The sequence below is a fragment of the Ascaphus truei genome, chromosome 1 (genome assembly GCF_040206685.1).
Source record: "Ascaphus truei isolate aAscTru1 chromosome 1, aAscTru1.hap1, whole genome shotgun sequence".
In the NCBI taxonomy this organism is placed as follows: Eukaryota; Metazoa; Chordata; class Amphibia; order Anura; family Ascaphidae; genus Ascaphus; species Ascaphus truei.
In genome coordinates this window covers 46792729-46809576 of record NC_134483.1, presented here as the reverse complement: position 1 = coordinate 46809576, position 16848 = coordinate 46792729, and the positions used below count along the sequence as shown (strand labels likewise).

At 43.9% G+C, this 16848-nt stretch overlaps 1 long non-coding RNA gene across 1 annotated transcript; it reads right to left on the bottom strand.

Annotated features, from left to right (window-relative positions):
• Window positions 1-4856: 4856 nt before the first annotated feature.
• On the bottom strand, window positions 4857-10075 carry LOC142487710 (uncharacterized). Its single transcript, XR_012799286.1, has 2 exons — window positions 9622-10075; window positions 4857-7968 (listed from the first exon to the last, which is right to left on the bottom strand). It is a non-coding gene; the product is annotated as an uncharacterized LOC142487710 (long non-coding RNA).
• Window positions 10076-16848: the final 6773 nt, after the last annotated feature.

Below are 16848 nucleotides of genomic sequence, written 5' to 3'. Positions count from 1 at the left end.
CCGCGACTGGACTAACACAGCTATGTCTACTTCATTCATGATTCTGTATAAACAGACATCCTTCTCACTTGCATTGGAGAGGGTTTGGCCAGTGGGGTACAATGGCCCACATTTGGTCGTTCTATACAATTGTTTAACTCTAATTCATTAGACTCTGTTTATCCATGAGTCCTTGGTTGGTATTATTCACACCTTGCTGACTACAGAATGAAATACATTTCAATGTGTTGCTAGTCCCTCTGGTAACAAAGGGGATGTCATGCAATCAAAATAATGCACTTTGTTAGAGATTAAAAGCCACGTACATTGCAGCCCCATATTTATGAAAGGAAAAATTCTATTGCTTCCATGGCATTATATTTCTTTGATAAATATGGTGCTATTTTTTGCATCTCTATTGGTGTGGCCAACTCCAGTCCTCAAGGGCCACGAACAGGATATACCACCCCAAACTCACCTTAGCAAACTAGACACCCTTTACATCTCCATATACTGCTGCGGCACAGTTTAATCTAACTTTTGCCGGCGGTAGGCTGGGATTTACTCCAGCTGGCGCCGGGTCTAGACCGCGCGCAGCCGCGTCTTCTCCGTGCAGCCCCCTCCACTCCGCGCGCATTTTTGTCCCCCTTCCCGACCCCCTGGCTGCTCCTGCTGTGCCCCTCTGCTTCCCCGCACCCCCGCTACCTCACTTCAACACTCAGGGGTGCCGGGGAAGCCGGGCCGCGCACGTGACAGTGACATCACAGTGACGCGCGACAGGCCGCGTCACCACGCTGCCCGCACGCATCCTGCCGTACGGGAAATGTGAGAATAAGATGTGTCGCCAGTGTACCACTTTTGTACTACAGGTGGCCCTCACTATCCGACGTTTCACTTTACGACGGATAGCATATCCGATGCTTTACAATGCAACCTCATAGGCCGTTTTCCGACGCCTGAATGCGTTATCCGATGCTCATCCCCACTGATTAAATGGGACTCACTTTCCAACGGTCTCACTATTTTCAGAACGGATTCCTTTGGATAACCGAAGACTGCCTGTACAATGTAACTGCAACACACATGTGAAATGCTCAAAGAACAAGATTGGTCATCACTTGAGTCTACGCGCAAAGTTCATCTTTCCTGTCTTGCTTTCAAATACTGGAGCAAGCTACACAACTATCTGAACTAGCTCCACACCCCTACCACACGCAGCACTTATCATCTGAGATCTGACTCCAAAAGACTGTTCATTGTCCCAAGGTTCAGCAAAGTATCCGACCGCTCCTCCTTCTCTTACCATGCACCCCAAAACTGGGACAACCTACTGGAGACTCTCACAGCCACCACCAGTCTAAGTTCTTTCAAGATTTATGCTGTTTCACATTTTAATCTGGTCTGCAATAGAGATGGGTGAATTATTGGGGGCAGATTTGCATCCAAATCGGCCGGTTCCCTTTGGTCCGCGGATTTCAGCTGATCAATCTCTAAAAAGGCGATCCGCGCTTTGCGTATTTTTTATTATTACTTATTTTTTATTATTACTTATTTTTTATTATTACTTATTTTTTATTATTACTTATACACTCCAAGGATTTTGCAATCCGTTGACAGATTTGTCAAACCCAGTCCGCGAATTCAGCAATCCATTGACGGATTTTTAAGAATCCCGCCAATGAGTTGCTGAATCTGCAGATTGGATTCTACAAATCTGTCAACGGATTGTATCCAATGGCAGTTTTCGATTTTAAAACCGACCAAATCCGTTTGTGGATTTTACACTGCGAAACGGATTTTGGGGGGAAAACCGAGAAAATCCGGGAAATGGATTTGGGCGGATTTCCCCATCTCTAGTCTCTGTAAGGGCTACATACACCTATAACATATATTATCTCTAACTGTCCTTGAAATGTCTTAAATATAATGTATAACCACTGTTCATTTAACGTAGCCTTTTATTGTTATCATAACTCTGGCCAGGACATACAAGAAAACGAGAGGTAACTCTGTAGCTCATGCGGGTGCAGGGACGGGGGAGGCTATGGCTGCTCTGCGGGACTGTGGCAGAGTAGGCCCTGCCGGGAGCACCTGATAGAGACTGCAGACGGGCGAGTTGCCGGAGCTCCGCGGTGCACCCGACAGCGGGGGACGCCATTTTGTTTTGCCTCACGCATGCGCTGTAGCAGTCTTGCGCATGCGCAGTACAGCTGCAAGAGGCAGCCATATTAGAATAGGCTCCGCAGAGGAGACCTAGGGACTACAAGTCCCAGCAGCCTCCGGGGCTGCAACACCACATGGGGAGTTAGAGCCAATAGGGCTCTTAGAAACATGGCAAGGGAGAAAGGATACTTTTGGCGCGCTGAGGTTTACGCCAGTTGGGAGCAGGACGCAGAGGGGAGAGGTAGTGGCCCAGGTGCCAGTAGCCCTGGAACTACACCAGCTTTCACCTATAGGCCCCAGCTAGTCTCCGACTCAGGGTAGTGGCAGCGCACGCATATTGAAGGCCATTTCAGCTAAGGACACTCCATTTTAGTGTGCTGCTAGTGTTGCTACGTCAGAGACAGAGCCATGCAGCAATTTGCGGCCTGCAGTCTGGGACCAGGCCACAGGCATTGCTAAGAGACACTTAAAAGGGACACACTCCAACGGGAGCTCCCTCAGAGGTTGACGCCTTCGTGGAAAGAGTGGGTAGATCGCGTCATGGAATCACTCTGCGGTCCGACGGATCCACACTACAGTTTGGCCTAGCCTAAGACCAGGAAGGTATCTACAAGTGCACCAACAGCCACACACAGTGGTAGCAAAACTCCTCACACACTTTAGGGTGGGCCTGCATTGTGGACACTGGGTAGTTAGGTGCCCAGGGCACCCTCATAACTTTTGGGGTGTGGGGGTGTGGACAAAATGGTGGACTTACATTGTGGGGGTACTGTGTGGGTACGGCCTTGCATGGCCTTGTTATTATAGTGTTGTCTGTTTATATGTCAGTAAATACATTGCTATATACTCTGTGTTTTTACTAACTATTGGTTCCTGTGTGGGGTAATCCTGCCACGTTAGGATCTCTCTCAGGTGGAGACGCTGTGTACCAACGAACGTGATCACCCCAGGCTCCTAGCGGCAGAGGATCAGGCCTCCTGTTAGCCACGCGGGTAACGGCAGCACGGTTGTCTCCCTTAGTCTCGGGGAAAGGGGGCTACATCTCAATGTATTACTTCCTGGTAAAATATTTTTATAAATATCTCTGCTTCAGCACAGGTCGCTTAATCAGTGGCTTAGTCTTTGACTGTGCTGAAGCAGGAATATCCTTAAAACCTGAACTGTTGGTGGCCCTTGAGGACTGGGGTTGGCCACCCCTGTGCTAAATAATCCCACGTTAGTCAATGTTAACATTTCTCCATTTCCCCTTGATCTATACTGTTCTCTGGGAATGAAACCACAGCTGTATGGCTCCTGATACAGATATAGCTAAACCAGATGTGTTCTGTGTCGCTGCCACCCTCTGTCACGGCAACCGGAGCACTAACACTGCGGGGGGTCCCAATAAGAAGCATGGACCCCCTGCAGCGTGATTGCGGCAGACACCGTCTCCGGCGCCGCGGATCTTTACTTGTTTGTCCGTAGCGTTGGAGAAGGTGAGTCTTGCTGCATCTGTATCACTCGTCTTTTTGTAACCCCTTATTTGTGAGTAAAAGTGCCCAGGTATAAAGAGAAAACGTAAATCTCAAAAATAAAACATCTTAGAAAGGAACATGGAAAAAGATTGATACCTAACGACGCCAATGAAAAAAACTTATATGTGCATCAAGCGTTGGTGACACGGGCACAGAACCAGACGTGACGTATCGTCTATGGGGGACCGCGGATGGTGGTAAACGAAGGAGTGCACGTAAACTCTGCACGGCCTTCACACACGTGTCCGTGTCACCAACGCTTCTCGCGAGAGAAGCTGCCGGACATCGGAGAGACTGGGTGAATCCGGAGTAAGGAGAAGGGAAGCAAGACACCTCACCGAGCAGCTCACCTCGCCAGAAGATCTGCGTACCCCAGCGGGACTGGGAAACGGAGTGTGGGGATACCGGAGACGGTTGCTGTCAGCAGGAAGTGCCTGCCCTTGTGTTGTATCACGTTACACTGCGCATGTCCTACTTAGGTCTAGTAAGTAGGATTTCAATTTTTGTCTGCCACTGTGAGGAGAGGAGCTGTTTTTAATCATCATTGTTTTTAATAAATGTATTTTTTGTCTATCTCACCATCTTGCCGACACCTTTATTAGGGAACTCAACATTCCCTATTATTCCCCAGCCCTTGCTTATTGCCTTACAGTATTAAACTATGTATTTTTGTTTCCCTTCCTCTTTTATGTGCTGATTTCTACCTACTCATCTGCAATTGGATCCAAGTGACTTTGGACTTTGATTTTCATTCATTCATTATGGACACCTAAACAAGGACATATATCACTGGTACCATTAACTTGTCATATCATTTGATGGTTTATTTGGTTTTGATGTAGATATAAGTTTTTTTCATTGCGCCGTTAGGTATCAATCTTTTTCCATGTTCTTCATCTGGCTAGGGTAACCAGAGTTACCTTATTTTATTGGCAGCCTTCACTTATTCTTCACATCACGATTTAAGTTTAGATGTGGTTTATTTCATTTATTTATTTTTCTTCATTTGTATTTTAGTGATTTATTAGCATTTAGAATAGCGCCGCACTACACTTTTTTCACTTTTATCCTAGTAAGGAAACTTCAATTTTCTTCACATCATGGAAACTGTTGTTCCTCTTATACCATCGTCATCCAAGAAGTACACAATTGTGTCATTGTAAAAACAAACAAACAAAGGAATAACACAAAATACTCGACATAATAAATGTAAAAAAGCATAATTATACATTTATTTTAATTCATTTATCATCATACAGTGCAACGTCTGGATTGCATATACAGAATCTGTAAACATGATATAGCGTGAAATGCATTTACACGCCCATATTAATAAATAAGAAAATAAATAATACCATTATAGGCCTAGTGTCAATCTTCCAGTGTAACATTTGCTCTAATTTAATTGTTCAGAGAAAATGGGTACATAAATAATGACAAAATAAATATTTAATAAATACCGGCATTCTGAGACATTCCAAAATACATTAAAAAGCGCTCTGTATCTTATGGCAGAACACCGCTTCGTAAATAAATGTGTCAAGAAGGTACTTGAAAAGCTACAAATAATATTGTAACCTGACAGATAGGAAAATAGCACTTGGGGATCTATGAATCAAGGTCATGATAATGTCAAATTAATGATAGACAACTTAATTCTGTCTCTTTAATATGTCCCCTGTTTTGCACAGTGTGTCCGAGCTACTGTAGCTGCTTCGGAAGTATCAATCAGAGGTAGAGGGAATTTATGAAATGCACCTATTGTAATAAAATCTATCAGATTCTGTGTCACTGTTTTTAACCTTTTCTTAGCTTTAACAGTAACTTTGCCGTATGGTGGAGGAAGCCTCCTTAGCTAATGAGCCGCATTACATGCAATCACTACTGGACTTACGCATAAGCTAACCAAGGGCTTAAATTTAGGGCCTTACACTTAGGGCCTCACAATATGAGGGGCCTCAGAAATAGAAAAACATTCATGCATTTCAAGTTTTAAAATCGGATGATAAATTAAGGAGATCTAGGAAAAATAACGTTCTCTATAAATATGGATATTTTTTCGTTCAAATATAACCCTAAGCATCATGTGCATCGAAAGTGACAAACTCTGTAGTTATCATTTGAAAACGTCATCAATGACTTTGCTCTCCAAAAATCATGAAGAAACAGTTTAATATTAAAATGAATGTGATGTGCAAACACTGATCATTTTAGCTTGACACCGTCATCTTTGTATATAACAATGCTAGTATAATGCGCTCATTCATTTCAGTCTCATGGTTATATTTTCAATGGTCCCTTCAGTCAGAATAATATATCTAATTCTACATGTTGGTGCCTCTAACACTTGGCATAGCTTTAGGCCTCAGAAGGTCCAGCCTTACATACAAGGAACTTGATTATCAGAATGATATTATACAGTAGGCAGCTGCAAGTGAAACATTGCTTGGCAAATTTCCATGTGTCGCAATACACTGCTTTTTGTGTGATAAACGGAACCTATAAAATCTTTATCACTCGGGAAATACATTACAAGCACAAAAGTCTATTACTGGCTTATTACTAGGGCCTGTAAGGTGTGATAAGCGCAGATAGCGTGCAATCGCAGGAAAGCCCCAGTAAAGTCAATCTACGTCCCCCACGCTTATCACACCATACAGAATAAGGGCCTATATGTTACCACTTCGCTGGCAGAGGGACCTGCAACCCTCGGAAGATAATGCGTGGCAAACCTTTCTGTAAGCAGCGCGATTAATGTACAGGCAGGTAGGAGAGAAGGTAGTAGTGTCATTTGCTGTATGTTTGGCAGGGCAAAGAAGGAAAGAATGAGAGGGCATAGTGATACAATATGGGTGACCACATTAGCCAGCACACATACACTACGTGTGTGGCACAATTCGTGTGGTTCTCTGTAGCATTGCGCATACACAGTTTGAACTGTGAATTATTACACAACATTACTATTTGGATTTCTTTAATGAAATGTTAAAGGAATAATTTTTCTAATTCATCACATTTTTTTGGATATGACAAGACCACGAAACGCATCAGTGACCCGTATGCCACTCTCCATGCTGTCACCCACCTAATAAAGTTTTTAATTCACAATTTTGGTGCACAGCCCCAATTTTTCTTCACAGTGCTCCGCGCTTCCCCTCCCCACCACCCCCCCCACATTTCTGGATCTACTCTCTTGGCTTGTTAACTGGATGCCCGCACCAGAAGACGGACTTCACTAATGGTGAGTATTATCCCTGTGATTGTGATTTTTCTCAACAGGGATGAAGACTAAAGAAATTTACATTAAACTCCAGGGAATATTTGCTTGTTGAATAGGAGGAGAACACGCCACAGCTGCCCTCGCTGGCAGATATTGGCTCCATTACCCAGGTTTATATACATACCCCAATTGTTTGAGCTATGAACATATATATTATAATAGTTACACTCACGTGAATGATCTTCTGTCTTCAAAACCAGCTTTATTAATACATGCTGTTCGTCCATTACCCTGAAGCACTGGTTCTTGGAACGTTGCCTTGTAAAAGGCAATTTAATTGCACATAATTGATACAGAGAAGTAATCACTATTAGCCGGAGATGCATTTGTTTAAATGTTTATATCATACTTTTTTTTTATTTCATTAAATGGTAGAGAAAAGAATACAATATTCCCTAACGGAAAGCTTAGCATTGTTTATAATTCATTATAACTTTCTGAGTTTGCAGAGACACATGCACTGTAGCAACCACATTGCAGCGGTGTAATGTATACAGTCTTTGCTATTCGGCACACACAGTGTTAACTGCAGGGAATGTGTTCTTTTTGTAAGTCACAAGGGAGCGGTAATTCCCTTGTGTTACAAGTATGTGTCGCTCCATCTATGTACCGCACCGGGATGCTTCTCATTCTTCTTATTAAAGCATATTCAAGAAAAGTGCTGTGTCAAACATAGGTCCTCTGCACTTCTTCCACCGGCTTAAATACACAACACATCCTAACTCCGTGCACGGGTATCAACGATGCAACATGTACATATATTGTCTTCTTCCTCCCGCCAGGCAGACACCGCGGGTCGCTGCTTGTCCAGGATAACCCGGGTGACACACACACACTCCTGTTTTTTGCTCCGAAAAACATTTGAAAACCCTTCTGTATTTTTGATTCTTTTTCTTCTGGTTTATGTGGGGTACGGGTATCATGTTCCCGGAGACATTATCTTGACCACAGCGTTGATCATCTTCTGCGCCAGGTTGTATTTGTCTCCGATGGTGCGTAGCTGTTTGGCGACCTCCGCGACAACGGCCGGTTCTGTAAAACAGAAGAAGAAGGGACAAAAAGAAATAAATCACTAATTCGGTTTAAATAGCTGTAAAAAGTGAAACGCAAAGAGACTTCTTTCTTTTTTCAGTGAAGGAACTTTGACAAATAAAACGCCAACAGCACTTACTCCCTCACCTGCTGTCTCTGTAAATTTCCCATTAAACCTCTTAGATTGTAAGCTCTTCTGGGCAGGGATTTCCTTTCCTATTGTCTGATTTTGCTGCACTTATTGTATAAATATAATTCCCTGTACTGTATTCTTTGTGAAGCGCTGAGTACACTTTTGGCGATATATAAGTAAAGACATACAATACAATACAACAGTTTCCCATTTGGATCCAGTCTATATTGGTCATATAGGTGTAAAACTTTGCATTTAGCTACTTTTCTGTCCAAAAACACAATGTTATTGGTTGCTGCAGAAATGGATTTATAGGCGCGGTGCCGGTTGTAAGTACTGTAAATTGTAACTTAATTAACCCTTTGGGTTCCAGTGAGTGCTGCGTTGTAAGCCCCTACGGCAGCCAAAGGGTTTAGTGCAATAGTGTGTTTATCTTCCTGAATGATACAGCAATCAATGTCAAATGGCTTTCCTTCTCCGTCTTGGGTGCAGGACCTAGTCACCCTTTCAGAACGGAGAATGAGGTCATGAGGCTGAATGAAACCGAACGAGTGACATCATTGACCCATTTTAAGACTAGGTTAATAAAGTTATAAGTAATACAGCGACCTACATACTTTATGGGTGATTAGCAATTAGGTTGCTCAGGTATGCTACCTGAAAGTCTCTTTGACCCGATGAACTTAAATGTAGATTTTTAAAATTGAATGTGATTTAACCCCATCAATGCCAAAGCTTTGGACCTTGATAGAGATGTTTCAGCATATGCATAGAAAATACAATAGTTTATTTATTCCACCATCATTCATAATTTAAGTTCACTTCTTTACTTTATATTTCATGACTTGCTTTACATGCTAGAAATGATTAATAAGCAAGTGGAAAGCTGTATTATTATGGATATGTTTAATACTGCATTTACAGTACAATCAATACTCTTGTCACCAAACTGCTGGGAATACCTTGATGAGAAATACAGAATGTACAGTTCATAACTCACAAGGATTAATATGTGGCTATTCTGGACTTTATTGTGGCTTTTTGATAATAAAAAAAAAAGCTTTGATTTGAATTAGTGAGATTAGTTAGAGGCGATATTGCAAAGCAAAGTCCATTGACAGTAAAGGAGTTGATAATGACAGCACAAATATTAATAATTAATACTTGAAGCAGGAGGTTTAAATGCACGGTGTAATCTGCAACGTCCGGGGAAATACAGAAATCCTAAAACGACAACCAGATCGCTGGACATATAACATGAATGAAAACGCCAAACAGTGTAAAAAAAGATTTTAGTTAAAATCAACGAAAAGCTGTAAAGTGAAGAATCATATAATCCATTATTAGGGTAGTTCCTTTCTCAATATCCAATACATTGCTGGCTCATGTAAACCCGTCCCTGCCTTCCAGAAAACCAAATCGCTCTATATTCTTATGTAAATAGCGAATTACGGCGATACAGTGTGTGAAGATAGCAGCAGCGAGACAAGAAAGCGCGTTACATGGACACACAATATTACCTGCGGGTGGAGAAGACGACTCTCGCGCTCGCAGAGCCCTTTTCCACATCGTTCTTCCCGGTCTCATGTTTGCGCTTTGATAACCAAATATCTTTCTTGAGGAAACAGCAACGATGATGCAATTCAGAAGCAAAACTGATGTGATCACCGAACAAACGTGCACAGCTCTTAGCATTCAGGCGGCAACTGTAAGCATCGAACAGGTGGAGCCACCTTTTATATACCGTTCCTCCCCCTTTTTTTTTTTTACTTTTAAGCCCTGGGAATTTCCAGTGATGTGGAACCTTTTCATCGGTCAGGAAGTAAAGACAAAAGCAAAGAAGGAGGGAGTCCACCAGCCTTTGCATAAACATCTGCCGGGTTAATGGCATGTTCAGGCGTATCCTTGGGCATCATCTACAAGCGTGAACATAGAGCAACACTTTCCAGTGTGTAATGGCGAACAAGGTCAAGGTCCCACATGTGCGTGCTGGCAAACGTGCAGTTCCACTTTCTGTTTCAAGAGAAATACAGTAGATTTATTTGAGGAAGTTTCTCTCTCCTTTTTTTTCGTCTTTCTCGGCATTAATACTGTCTCATTATTTCTGCAATTTGGGCAAATAGCTTTTCCAAAATTGTTATATAATGACGATTTTTGACAGACAAGTTCTTCAAGCCACTTTGACCAATGGGCACAAGAATAAAGAAAATTATGATATAGCATTGGGATATACAGCAGCACAGGGATATACAGTAACAAACAGATATACAGTAGCACAGGGATATACAGTACAGTAGTAAAGGGATATACAGTAACAAACAGATATACAGTAGCAGAGGGACATAAAGTAGCACGGATATACAGTAGCACAGGCATATACAGTAACAAAAGATATACAGTAGCACAGGGATATACAGCAGCACAGGGATATACAGTAACAAACAGATATACAGTAAAAAACAGATATACAGTATCACAAGGATATACAGCAGCACAGGGATATACAGTAGCAGAGGGATATACAGCAGCACAGTGATATACAGCAGCACAGGGATATACAGCAGCACAGGGATATACAGCAGCACAGGGATATACAGTAGCACAGGGATATACAGTAACAAACAGATATACAGTAGCACGGATATACAGCAGCACAGGGATATACAGTAGCACAGGCATATACAGTAACAAAGGATATACAGTAGCACACGGATATACAGCAGCACAGGGATATACAGTAACAAACAGATATACAGTAGCACAATGATATACAGCAGCACAGGGATATACAGCAGCACAGGGATATACAGCAGCACATGGATATACAGTAGTAGAGGGATATACAGTAGCACAGGGATATACAGTAGTAGAGGGATATACAGTAGCACAGGGATATACAGCAGCACAGGGATATACAGTAACAAACAGATATACAGTAGCACAATGATATACAGCAGCACAGGGATATACAGCAGCACAGGGATATACAGCAGCACATGGATATACAGTAGTAGAGGGATATACAGTAGCACAGGGATATACAGTAGTAGAGGGATATACAGTAGCACAGGGATATACAGCAGCACAGGGATATACAGTAGTAGAGGGATATACAGTAGCACAGGGATATACAGCAGCAAAGGGATATACAGTAGTAGAGGGATATACAGTAGCACAGGGATATACAGTAGTAGAGGGATATACAGTAGCACAGGGATATACAGCAGCAAAGGGATATACAGTAACAAACAGATATACAGCAGCACAGGGATATACAGTAGTAGAGGGATATACAGTAGCACAGGGATATACAGCAGCAAAGGGATATACAGTAACAAACAGATATACAGCAGCACAGGGATATACAGCAGCACAGGGATATACAGCAGTACAGGGATATACAGTAACAAACGGATATACAGTAGCACAGGGATATACAGTACAGTAGTACAGGGATATACAGTAACAAACAGATATACCGTAGCACAGGGATATACAGCAGCAGAGGGATATACAGTAGCACAGGGATATACAGCAGCACAGGGACATACAGCAGCACAGGGATATACAGTAGCACAGGGATATACAGCAGCACAGGGATATACAGCAGCACAGGGATATACAGCAGCACAGGGATATACAGTACAGCAGCACAGGGATATACAGCAGCACAGGGATATACAGTAGCACATGGATATACAGCAGCACAGGAATATACAGCAGCACAGGGATATACAGCAGCACAGGGATATACAGCAGCACAGGAATATACAGCAGCACATGGATATACAGTAGCACAGGCATATACAGCAGCAAAAGGATATTCAGTAGCACAGGGATATACAGCAGCACAGGGATATACAGTAGCACAGGGATATACAGCAGCACAGGGATATACAGTAGCACAGGGATATACAGTACAGCAGCACAGGGATATACCGTAGCACAGGGATATACAGCAGCACAGGGATATACAGTATCACAGGGATATACCATAGCACAGGGATATACAGCAGCACAGTGATATACAGTAGCACAGGGATATACAGCAGCACAGGGATATACAGCAGCACAGGGATATACAGTATCACAGGGATATACAGCAGCAGCACAGGGATATACAGTAGCACAGGGATATACAGCAGCACAGGGATATACAGTAGCACAGGGATATACAGTAGCACAGGGATATACCGTAGCACAGGCATATACAGCAGCACAGGGATATACAGTATCACAGGGATATACCATAGCACAGGGATATACAGCAGCACAGTGATATACAGTAGCACAGGGATATACAGCAGCACAGGGATATACAGCAGCACAGGGATATACAGCAGCACAGGGATATACAGTATCACAGGGATATACAGCAGCAGCACAGGGATATACAGTAGCACAGGGATATACAGCAGCACAGGGATATACAGTAGCACAGGATATACAGCAGCACAGGAATATACAGCAGCACGGGGATATACAGCAGCACAGGAATATACAGCAGCACAGGGATATACCGCAGCACAGGAATATACAGCAGCACAGGGATATACCGTAGCACAGGGATATACAGCAGCACAGGGATATACAGTAGCACAGGGATACACAGCAGCACATGGATACACTGTAGCACATGGATATACAGTAGCACAGGGATATACAGCAGCACAGGGATATACAGTAGCACAGGGATATACCACAGCACAGGGATATACAGCAGCACAGGGATATACAGTAGCACAGGGATATACAGCAGCACAGGGATATACAGCAGCACAGGGATATACAGTAGCACAGGGATATACAGCAGCACAGGGATATACAGCAGCACAGGAATATACAGCAGCACAGGGATATACAGCAGCACAGGAATATACAGCAGCACAGGGATATACCGTAGCACAGGGATATACAGCAGCACAGGGATATACAGCAGCACAGGAATATACAGCAGCACAGGGATATACAGTAGCACAGGGATATACAGCAGCACAGGAATATACAGCAGCACAGGGATATACAGTAGCACAGGGATATACAGCAGCACAGGGATATACCGCAGCACAGGGATATACAGCAGCACAGGGATATACAGCAGCACAGGGATATACAGCAGCACAGGGATATACAGTAGTAGAGGGATATACAGTAGCACATGGATATACAGTAGCACAGGGATATACAGCAGCACAGGGATATACAGTAGCACAGGGATATACAGCAGCACAGGAATATACAGTAGTAGAGGGATATACAGTAGCACATGGATATACAGTAGCACAGGGATATACAGCAGCACAGGGATATACAGTATCACAGGGATATACCATAGCACAGGGATATACAGCAGCACAGGGATATACAGCAGCACAGGGATATACAGCAGCACAGGGATATACAGCAGCACAGGGATATACAGCAGCACAGGGATATACAGCAGCACAGGGATATACAGTAGCACAGGGATATACAGCAGCACAGGGATATACAGCATCACAGGGATATACAGTAGCACAGGGATATACAGCAGCACAGGGATATACAGCAGCACAGGGATATACAGCAGCACAGGGATATACAGCAGCACAGGGATATACAGCAGCACAGGAATATACAGCAGCACAGGGATATACCGTAGCACAGGGATATACAGCAGCACAGGAATATACAGCAGCACAGGGATATACAGCAGCACAGGGATATACAGCAGCACAGGGATATACAGCAGCACAGGGATATACAGTAGCACAGGGATATACCGCAGCACAGGGATATACAGCAGCACAGGGATATACAGCAGCACAGGGATATACAGTAGCACAGGGATATACAGTAGCACAGGGATATACAGCAGCACAGGGATATACAGTAGTAGAGGGATATACAGTAGCACAGGGATATACAGTAGCACAGGGATATACAGCAGCACAGGGATATACAGCAGCACAGGGATATACAGTAGTAGAGGGATATACAGTAGCACAGGGATATACAGTAGCACAGGGATATACAGCAGCACAGGAATATACAGCAGCACAGGGATATACAGTAGCACAGGGATATACAGCAGCACAGGGATATACAGTAGTAGAGGGATATACAGTAGCACAGGGATATACAGTAGCACAGGGATATACAGCAGCACAGGGACATACAGCAGCACAGGGATATACAGCAGCACAGGGATATACAGCAGCACAGGAATATACAGCAGCACAGGGATATACAGCAGCACAGGGATATACAGTAGCACATGGATATACAGCAGCACAGGAATATACAGCAGCACAGGGATATACAGCAGCACAGGGATATACAGCAGCACAGGGATATACAGTACAGCAGCACAGGAATATACAGCAGCACAGGGATATACAGTAGCACAGGCATATACAGCAGCACAAGGATATACAGTAGCACAGGGATATACAGCAGCACAGAGATATACAGTAGCACAGGGATATACAGCAGCACAGGGATATACAGCAGCACAGGGATATACAGTAGCACAGGGATATACAGTACAGCAGCACAGGGATATACCGTAGCACAGGGATATACAGCAGCACAGGGATATACAGTATCACAGGGATATACCATAGCACAGGGATATACAGCAGCACAGTGATATACAGTAGCACAGGGATATACAGCAGCACAGGGATATACAGCAGCACAGGGATATACAGCAGCACAGGGATATACAGTATCACAGGGATATACAGCAGCAGCACAGGGATATACAGTAGCACAGGGATATACAGCAGCACAGGGATATACAGCAGCACAGGGATATACAGTAGCACAGGGATATACAGTACAGCAGCACAGGGATATACCGTAGCACAGGGATATACAGCAGCACAGGGATATACAGTATCACAGGGATATACCATAGCACAGGGATATACAGCAGCACAGTGATATACAGTAGCACAGGGATATACAGCAGCACAGGGATATACAGCAGCACAGGGATATACAGTATCACAGGGATATACAGCAGCAGCACAGGGATATACAGCAGCACAGGGATATACAGTAGCACAGGGATATACAGCAGCACAGGGATATACAGTATCACAGGGATATACAGCAGCACAGGGATATACAGCAGCACAGGGATATACAGCAGCACAGGGATATACAGTAGCACAGGGATATACAGCAGCACAGGGATATACAGCAGCACAGGGATATACAGTAGTAGAGGGATATACAGTAGCACAGGGATATACAGTAGCACAGGGATATACAGCAGCACAGGAATATACAGCAGCACAGGGATATACAGTAGCACAGGGATATACAGCAGCACAGGGATATACAGTAGTAGAGGGATATACAGTAGCACAGGGATATACAGTAGCACAGGGATATACAGCAGCACAGGGATATACAGCAGCACAGGGACATACAGCAGCACAGGGATATACAGCAGCACAGGGATATACAGCAGCACAGGAATATACAGCAGCACAGGGATATACAGTAGCACATGGATATACAGCAGCACAGGAATATACAGCAGCACAGGGATATACAGCAGCACAGGGATATACAGTAGCACAGGGATATACAGCAGCACAGGGATATACAGCAGCACAGGGATATACAGCAGCACAGGGATATACAGCAGCACAGGGATATACAGCAGCACAGGGATATACAGTAGCACAGGGATATACAGCAGCACAGGGATATACAGCAGAACAGGGATATACAGCAGCACAGGGATATACAGCCGCACAGGAATATACAGCAGCACAGGAATATACAGCAGCACAGGGATATACAGCAGCACAGGGATATACAGCAGCACAGGAATATACAGCAGCACAGGGATATACAGCAGCACAGGGATATACAGCAGCACAGGGATATACAGCAGCACAGGGATATACAGCAGCACAGGGATATACCGCAGCACAGGGATATACAGCAGCACAGGGATATACAGCAGCACAGGGATATACAGCAGCACAGGGATATACAGCAGCACAGGGATATACAGCAGCACAGGGATATACAGTAGCACAGGGATATACCGCAGCACAGGGATATACAGCAGCACAGGGATATACAGCAGCACAGGGATATACAGTAGCACAGGGATATACCGCAGCACAGGGATATACAGTAGCACAGGGATATACAGCAGCACAGGGATATACAGTAGTAGAGGGATATACAGTAGCACAGGGATATACCGTAGCACAGGGATATACAGCAGCACAGGGATATACAGTATCACAGGGATATACCATAGCACAGGGATATACAGCAGCACAGGGATATACAGCAGCACAGGGATATACAGCAGCACAGGGATATACAGCAGCACAGGGATATACAGCAGCACAGGGATATACAGTAGCACAGGGTTATACAGCAGCACAGGGATATACAGTATCACAGGGATATACAGCAGCACAGGGATATACAGCAGCACAGGGATATACAGCAGCACAGGAATATACAGCAGCACAGGGATATACCGTAGCACAGGGATATACAGTAGCACAGGGATATACAGCAGCACAGGGATATACAGCAGCACAGGGATATACAGCAGCACAGGGATATACAGCAGCACAGGAATATACAGCAGCACAGGGATATACCGTAGCACAGGGATATACAGCAGCACAGGAATATACAGCAGCACAGGGATATACAGCAGCACAGGGATATACAGCAGCACAGGGATATACAGCAGCACAGGGATATACAGCAGCACAGGG